Consider the following 8,911-nt stretch of genomic DNA (forward strand, 5'->3'; position numbering starts at 1 on the left):
GGAAAGGGGATATTGTAAATAAGAAAACATCTAATAAAAAAAAACTGTGGCAATTAATTATATATTTTATAAAAGTAACTAGAATTGAAAATTAACCCAGTGAGATGTTAATGAATGTCTTCTTGAAACTTTACAGCATCAGCAGTAGCAAAAACAACAACAGTAAATAAAGATATCTTGTTTGATTTTTTTAATCTATAAAGAGTCATTAGTAAAAAAGAAGTACTCACTATTTTATTAATTTCTATGATTTAGAAAGTTACTATATTTAAGATTAGGAAAGAGTAAAGAAGACCAGGTGTTTCTGTAACTTCTACATTCTACGCCAACTAAGTATGTTATAACACATGGTCTGATGAGAAAAAGTTTGGTTGAATATAATGGAAATTACTTAAAATAAAATATTGGAAGTAAAGGAACAAACCAAAAATATCAATATTTTTACTGAGTTATTATGTCTTATGACATCAACTGTTACAATGAATAAGATATCAAGTATTTTATTAGTTCCATATTAGCAAAGAACCAAAATTAACCTTTTCCTCCCCCCTTGAAGATATTAAGTGAAACGAACTTCAAGTAGAATTAGAGTAAAATGAATAAGAGAGTTGCAGAAAAAGAAGTTTGTATATCTGCATATGTGTTTATACACACAGAGATAAGGGGAAATATTTGTGTATATTTATCTATGATCACTATTAGTAATGGATCTAGGTACCCACTTTTTGTGGGTTTCTTATAAGAAGATACTATAGGAGGAATTTTTCACTGTGACTATTTTAAATATTTTTCTATAATCTGTGGACATAAATATGAAAACATTGTAGGTAAGTTGAAGAATTGTTTAGTATAAGCATGGGGTGAAAAAATCATATTTACAAAGAGAAGCATGTTGGGCAGTGGAGGTGCATGCCTTTAATCCTAGCTCTTAGGAGTCAGAGGCAGTCAGATCATTGTTAAGTTTTAGGCCAGCCTGGTCTATAGAGCAAGTTCTAGGACAGCCAAATCTATGCAGACTAATCTTTCTTAAAACAGAGATACATACACATACTGGAAGAAAGAAAGAAAGAAGAAAAGAAAGAAAGAAAGAAAGAAAGAAAGAAAGAAAGAAAGAAAGAAAGAAAGAAAGAAAGAGAGGGGGAGTGAAGAAGGGAGGGAAGGAGGGAGAGAGAGAGACAGAGCGAGCAAGAGAGAGAGAGAGAGAGAGAGAGAGAGAGAGAGAGAGAGAGAGAGAAAAAGAGACTCTATCCACCCCTTCTGCTAGCTAGGTCCTTGCTGCTGGGCAGACTCCTAGTTGGTCTGCTAAAGTGAAGACTCCATATCCTGATCCATTCTAGAGGACCCACTGCACTCAGAGCAGTTAAGGACCCACTGCACTCATAGCAGTTATCTGAAGGCCTCCCAGGAGAACTACTGCAGCCAGGGCAACAGATCAGTAGCTTCTCTGTCCCTGTGAATAGCCCCCAGTTGGAAGACCCTATAAGTAGTCAGATATAGCCAGGGCCAGGCCTACCGGGAGACCTGAAGCAACAGAGGGACAAAAGAGACAGACTCCATACAGTCACCCAGACCAAACACCAGCGATATCCAGATGGTGAAAGGCAAGCGCAAGACCATAAGCAACAGAAGCCAAAATACATGGACATCATCACAACCCAGTTCTCCCACCAGAGCAAGCCCTGAATACACCAACAAACCTGAAAATCAGGAATCTGTCCTAAAATCCTATCTCATGAAGATAATAAGAGTCCTTTAAGGAGGATATCAATAACTCATTGAAAGAAATACAGGAAAGCACAGGTAAACAGGTGAGAGAATTGAATAAAGCAATCTAAGACATAAAGTAGAAATAGATACAATAAAGAAAACCAATGGAGGCAAACCTGAAAATGGAAAACCTAGAGAAGAGTTCAGGAATTGCAGATGTAAGTATTACCTACAGAATACAAGAGATAGAAGGGAGAATCTTAGGTGTACAAGATATGGTAGAAGAGATTGAAACAACTGTCAAAGAAAATTCAAAACATAAAGAGCTCCTAACCCAAAGTATCCACAAAATTCAGGACACAGTGAAAAGACCAAATCTAAGAATAGTCGGAATAGAGAAGAACAAAGATTCCCAGCTCAAAGGACCTGAAAATGTCTTCAGCAAAATCATAGAAGAAAACTTCCCCAACATAAAGAAAGAGATGGCAATAAAGATACAAGAAGCCTAAAGAACACCAAATAAATGGGACTAGAAAAGAAAATCTTCCCAACATATAATTACCAAAACACTAAAAGCACGGAGCAAAGAAAGAATATTAAGAGCTGCAAGGGAAAAAGATCAAGTAACATACAAAGGTAGACCTATCAGAATTACACCAGACTTCTCAACAGAGACTATGAAAGGCAAAAGATCCTGGCTGATGTCATACAGACCCTAAGAGAACAACATAAATGCCAGCCCAGGCTACTATACCCAGTGAAACTGTCAATTATAATACATAGAGAAACCAAAATATTCCAGGACAAAACCAGATTCAAAAGTATCTATCTACCAATCCAGACCTACAGAGGATCCTGGAAGGAAAACTCCAACATAAGGATGATACCTGCACCAAAGAAAGGATAAGATATTAAGTATCTCACAACAAAGTCAAAAAAGTAGAGCCACAAGCACATAAAGCCAGTTACAAAAACAAATATATCAGGAACCAACAGCCGACTCTATTTAATATCTCTCAATATTAATGGACTCAGCTTACCTATAAAAAGACAGAAGCTAATAGACTGGATACCCAAACAAGATCTAGCATTTTGCTGCATACAAGAAACACACCTCAATAACAAAGACAGGCACTATCTCAGATTAAAAGGATGGAAAAAGGTCTTCCAAGCAAATGGTCCGAGGAAACAAGATGGAATTGAAATCCTAAAATCCAATAAATTAGATTTTCAACCAAAAGTTATTAAGTGTGATGAAGAAGGACACTTCATATTCATCAAGGGGAAAATCCATCAAGAGAAAATCTCAATTCTGACCATCTATGCCCCAAATGCAAGAGTACCAAAATTCATGAAAGAAACTTTACTAAAACTCCAAACACACATTGATCCACACACAGTAATAGTGGGAGAGTTCAATACCACCCTCTCACCAGTGGACAGGTCATTGAAACAGAAACTAAACAGAGACACAGTGAAACTAAGGTTATGAACCAAATGGATTTAACAGATATATACAAAACATTTCACCCTGAAACAAAAGAATATACCTTCTTCTCAACACCTCATGGTACCTTCTTCAAAACAGATAGTATAAGTGGTCACAAAACAACCCTCAATTGATAGAAGAAAGTTGACATAATCCCATGCATCCTATCAGATCACCATGGCCTAAGGCTGGTCTTCAATAACAGCAAAAACTAGAGAAAGCCCACATATACATGAAAACTGAACAATTCTCTATACAATGACAACAAGCATAGAAATAAAGGGAAGAAATAAGAAAGAAATTAAAGACTTCCTGGAATTTAATGAAAATGTTGACACATCATACCCAAACTTACAGGACAGAATGAAAGCAGTGCTAAGAGGAAAGTTCATAGCACTAAGTGCCCTGGTAAAGTAACTGGAGAGATCTTACACCCAAGAGGAATAGAGGGCAGGAAATAGTCAAACTCAGGGCCCAAATCAGCAAAATAGAAATGAAGAAAACAATAAAAAGAATCACCAAAACCAAAAGCAGTTTTTTGAGAGAATCAACAAGATAGATAAACCCCTAGCCAAACTAAATAAAGGGCCAAGAGGTGGTATCCAAATTAATAAAATCAGAAATGAAAAGGAGAAATAACAACAGAAATGGAAGAAATTTTAAAAAATCATTAGATCCTATTATAAAAGTCTATGCTCAATAAAACTGGTAAATCTAGATAAAATGAATGGTTTTCTAGACAGATGCCACATACCAAAGTTAAATCAAGAGCAGGTAAACTATCTAAACAGGCCCATATAACACAAGGAAATAGAAGTCATTAAAAACCTCCCACTAAAAAAAGCCCAGGGCCAGACAGATTTAGTGCAGAATTCTACTAGACACTCAAAGAAGATCTGATACCAATTTTCCTCAATCTATTCCATAAAATAGAAACATTAGGAATACTACCTAACTAGTTCTATGAAGCCACAGACACTCTGATACCTAAACTAAACAAAGACCCAACCAAAAAGAGAACTTCAGACCAAACTCGCTTATGAATATCAATGCAGAATAATCAATAAAATTATTGCAAACTGAATCCAAGAACACTTTAAAACCATCATCCACCACAATCAAGTAGGCTTCATCCCAGTGATGAAAAGTTGGTTTAATATAGGAAAATGCATTAAAGTAATACACTAAACTCAAAGAAAAAAATCACATGATCATCTCAAGATGCAGAGAAAGCATTTGATAAAATACAACACCCTTTCATGTTAAAAGTATTGGAGAGATCAGGAATTACAGGCCTGTACCTAAGCATAATAAAAGCAATTTACTGCAAATATCTAATTAAATGTAGACATAATTGAAGCACTCCCACTGAAATCAAGGACAAGGATGCTCACTCTCTCCATATCTATTCAATATAGACCAATAAGACAACGAAAAGCAACCAAGGGGATACAAATTGGTAAAGACGAAATATTTGCAGATGATATGATTATATATGTGATGCCAAAAAATTCTACCAGAGAACTTCTCCAGCTGATAAGCAACTTCAGTGAAGTTTCCAGATATAAAATTAACTCAAATGAATTAGTAGCCTTTCCTTATACAAATGATAAACAAGCTGAGAAAGAAATTAGAGATACAACTCCCTTTACAATAGACACAAATAATATAAAATGTCTTGGGTTAATTCTAACCAAACAAGTGAAAGACCTGTATGACAATAACTTCAAGTCTCTCAAGAAAGAAATCGAAGAAGATCTCGGAAAATAGAGAGTTCTCCTATGCTCATGGATTAGCAAATTAACACAGTAAAAATGGCCATCCTAACAAAGGTAATATATAGATTCAACGCAATCCCCAACAAAGTCCCAACAATTCTTCAAAGACATGGAAAGAGCAATTCTCAAATTCATCTTGAAAGGAAAAAATCCCAGAATAGCAAAAACAATTCTTAACAACAACAATAAAAAAGAACAGTTGGGGGAATCAGCATCCCTGGCCTCAAGCTTAACCATAGAGTGATAGTGATAAAAACTGCATGGTATTAGTACAGAGATAGATACGTTGATCAGTGGAATAGAATTGAAGACCTAGAAATAAAACCATATATTTACAGTCACTTGATCTTTGACAAAGACTCCAAAAATATACAATGGAAAAAAGAAGGCATCTTCAATAGGTGCTGGTATAACTGGCTATCTGTATGTAGAAGAATGAAAACAGACCCATATTTGGCACCTTGTACAAAGCTCAAGTCCAGTGAATCAAAGACCCCAACAAAAAACCAAATACACTGAATCTAATAGAAAAGAAAGTGGTAAAAAGCCTTGAACTCATTGGCACAGGGAGAAATATCCTAAACAGAACTCCAATGGTTTATGATCTAAGATCAAGAATTGATAAATGTGACCTCATGAAACTGGAAAGCTTCTGTAAGGCAAACGACATAGTCAATAAGAATAATGGGCAAAAAAATCCTACAGACTAGGAAAAAAAATCCTCACTAACCCCATGTCTGATAGAGGACCAATATCCAAAATATATGAAGAACTCAAGAAGTTAATCTCCAAAACCCCACAAATAACCCAATCAAAAAATGGGGTATAGATCTAAAAGGAGAATTCATAGCTGAAGAATCTCAAATGGCTGAGAAGCATATAAAGAAATGTTCAAAGTCCTTAGTGATCAAGGACTTTGAAATGTAAATCAAAATGACCCTGAGATTCTACCTTACACCAATCAGAATGGCTAAGATCAAAACCTCAGTTGACAATGCATTATGGTGAGGATGTGGAGAAAGAGGAACACTCCTCCATTGTTGGTGGGATTGCAAGCTGGTACAATCCACTCTAGAAATCAATCTGGAGATTCCTCAGAAAATTGGAAATAGATCAACCTGATGACCCAGCTATACCACTCTTGTGAACATATCCAAAAGATGCCCCAACATGCCAACAGAAGCATGTGTTCCGCTCTGTTCATAGAGGCCTTACTTGTGATACCCAGAAGTTGGAACCAATCTAGATGTCCCAGGACAGTAGAATGGATACAGAAAATACGGTTCATTTACACAATGGAATACTGCTCAGCTATTAAGAATGAGGTCATCCTGAGTTTTGTAGGCAAATGGATTGAACTAGAAAATATCATCCTGAGTGTGATAACTCAGACCCAAAAGGATGTGCATTGTATGTACTTACTAATAAGTGGATATTAGCCAAAAAATAAAAAATAAAAAAGTACAAAATACCCAAGACACAGTCTACAGAACTCAAAGAGGTCAACAAGCTGAAGTGCCCAAACGAGGACACCTCAGTACCACTTGGGAGAGAGAAGAAAGCAATCACAAGTGGTGAGGAAGCGAAGGATTTGGGAGGGAAAGTACACAGGAGGAGGGCAGTGTGGGGCAGGGGGTGGAGGATAGGGGAACCTGATCTGTTATTGGGTGAGGGAAAGGAATGATGCCCTGAGGGCCAGCAGGAATAATGGAAACAGGCAACCTCAAGAAATAGGACATGGAGGAGACACTCCAGAATGCACCAGAGACCTAGGAGGTAAGAGATTCTCAGCAATCAGAGCGAGGGACCTTAGATAAAATGCCCTACAGTAGGGAGAGGGAACTTCTAGAGCCTACCTCCAGCAGGAAGACAAGGCATCAAGTGAGGGATGGGGCTGTCACATCTCTGACCCATAATTTTTCCTGTCTGAAAAAATTACAGATATGGAAATGGAGAGGAGCTTGAGGAAAAGAAGGTCCAGTGACAGGCCCAAAGTGGAATCTAGCTCAAGGGATGGGGGCACCCAAGGCCTGACACTATTACTTAGGCTATGGAGCTCTCACAAAAAGGGACCTAGCATGGCTGCCCTCCAAAAGACCCAACAAGCAGCTAAAAGTATCAGATGCAGATATTTGTACCCAATCAATGGACAGAAGCAGCTGACCCATATTGTTGAATTAGGAAGGCTGAAAGAAGCTGAGAAGGGCAATCCTATAGGAGGACCAGCAGTTTCATTTTATCTGGACCCCCGAGATCTTCCAAACACTAGACCACCAAACAGACAGCATACACCAGCTGATATGGGGCCACCAACACACACACACACACACACACACACACACACACACACACACACACACACACAGAGTAGAGCACTTCTGTGCCTGTGTTCATTCAGAGATGATGCACCTAACCCTCAAGAGACTGGAGGACCTAGGGAGTGGGAAGGTTTGATGGGGTGGGAGAGTGGGGGTGATGGGAACATCCTCGTGTTGATGGGGTAGGGGGATGTATGTGATGTGGAACAGTCAGAGGGTGGACCGGGAGTGGATAAAATCTGTAATGCAAAAAAAGATTAAATAAAATTTAAAAAAAGAATTAAAAAAGAAAAAAAGAAAAGAGAAATTATAGCAAATTAAGTGTGTTGAAAACTGAGAACTCTTAAATTGTGGATCATGGTTAGATGTAAAAATAGATGTGAAATTCAATTTGCTTTTACTTTTGAAGAATAAATTTATTTATTTATTTTTGTATTTGTGAGCATTATTACTGCATTTATGCTTGTGCACCTGTGCCTGCCGGTTGCCTTGGAGGTCACAAGAGAGCATGCTATTCCCTGAAGCTGGAGTTGTAGATGATTGTGTATGACCATGTGGGTACTAGAAACTAAACATGAATCCCTAAAAGAACAACAAATACTTCTAACTGCTGAGCCATGCCTCCAATGTCTTGTTTATTTATTAAATATGCTTTATGTTTAGTTATGTTTGGATATGCACATTTGCATAGGCTTTGTTCATATGTGAGATCAGGTGCCCAAGGAGTCTAGACAAGGGAATCAAATGCCATGAAATTTTTATTACAGATTATAGTGACCACTAACATTGATGTGGATTGTAAACTTTAGTCCTTTACTCGTAACTGCTCAGCCATCTCTATAGCCCGCTACTATTATTTTTATGTAACTTTAAATAATTAATCTTGAAAAAATTGTGCATTTATGGGAAATAATGACACTTGTTCCTTGAGTAAGCACTAGAATTCAGTCCTTTATCCAAGGAAATAGTCACATGTATCATAAAACCGATGTCACCATTTAATGATCTTGAGTCTCATTCACATTTCCTTCTGTAGTTGTAGAATCTTCACAATGTAGCAAGTTTCTACTTTATGAGTAGGGAACTGCTTGGCAGAAGTTTTCCATCTTCTTCTGAATGCCTCCGCCGAAATCATGCTTGGCAGGAATATTAACTCCACGATCCAAGGCAATTTTATATACATAGATACATGAGTAAATGTGTAAACACATCAGTAACCACATATATGAATACATAAATATTTAATTTTTATAGTTGCATATTGACTTTAATGCACCCACAGGAATTTTACAAAAGATGCCACACTTGCACTGGCATCTCCATTGTTTTCAGAAAGGAAGCCAATATTTTTGTTAGATCTTTATTTATTTACCTTTTGTGTAAAGGGGGGGTCATGTATGTCCTAGTGTGAGACATCAGAAGACAACTTATGTGTCCTTTGCAACCTGTGTGGATTCTAGGGATTGTGGTAGGTTCACCAGGTCTGATAGCTAAATCCTTTTCCTCTTGAACAACCTTGTCAGCCCTAAACTAAGATGTTTAGCCTGTATGCTCACCTCTTGTTTCTGACAGTAGTACTCCCTGAAATACTCTGACCTGAACACTGCAAACGGTCTTTT

Source organism: Mastomys coucha, unplaced genomic scaffold (genome assembly GCF_008632895.1).
Source record: "Mastomys coucha isolate ucsf_1 unplaced genomic scaffold, UCSF_Mcou_1 pScaffold22, whole genome shotgun sequence".
NCBI lineage: Eukaryota > Metazoa > Chordata > Mammalia > Rodentia > Muridae > Mastomys > Mastomys coucha.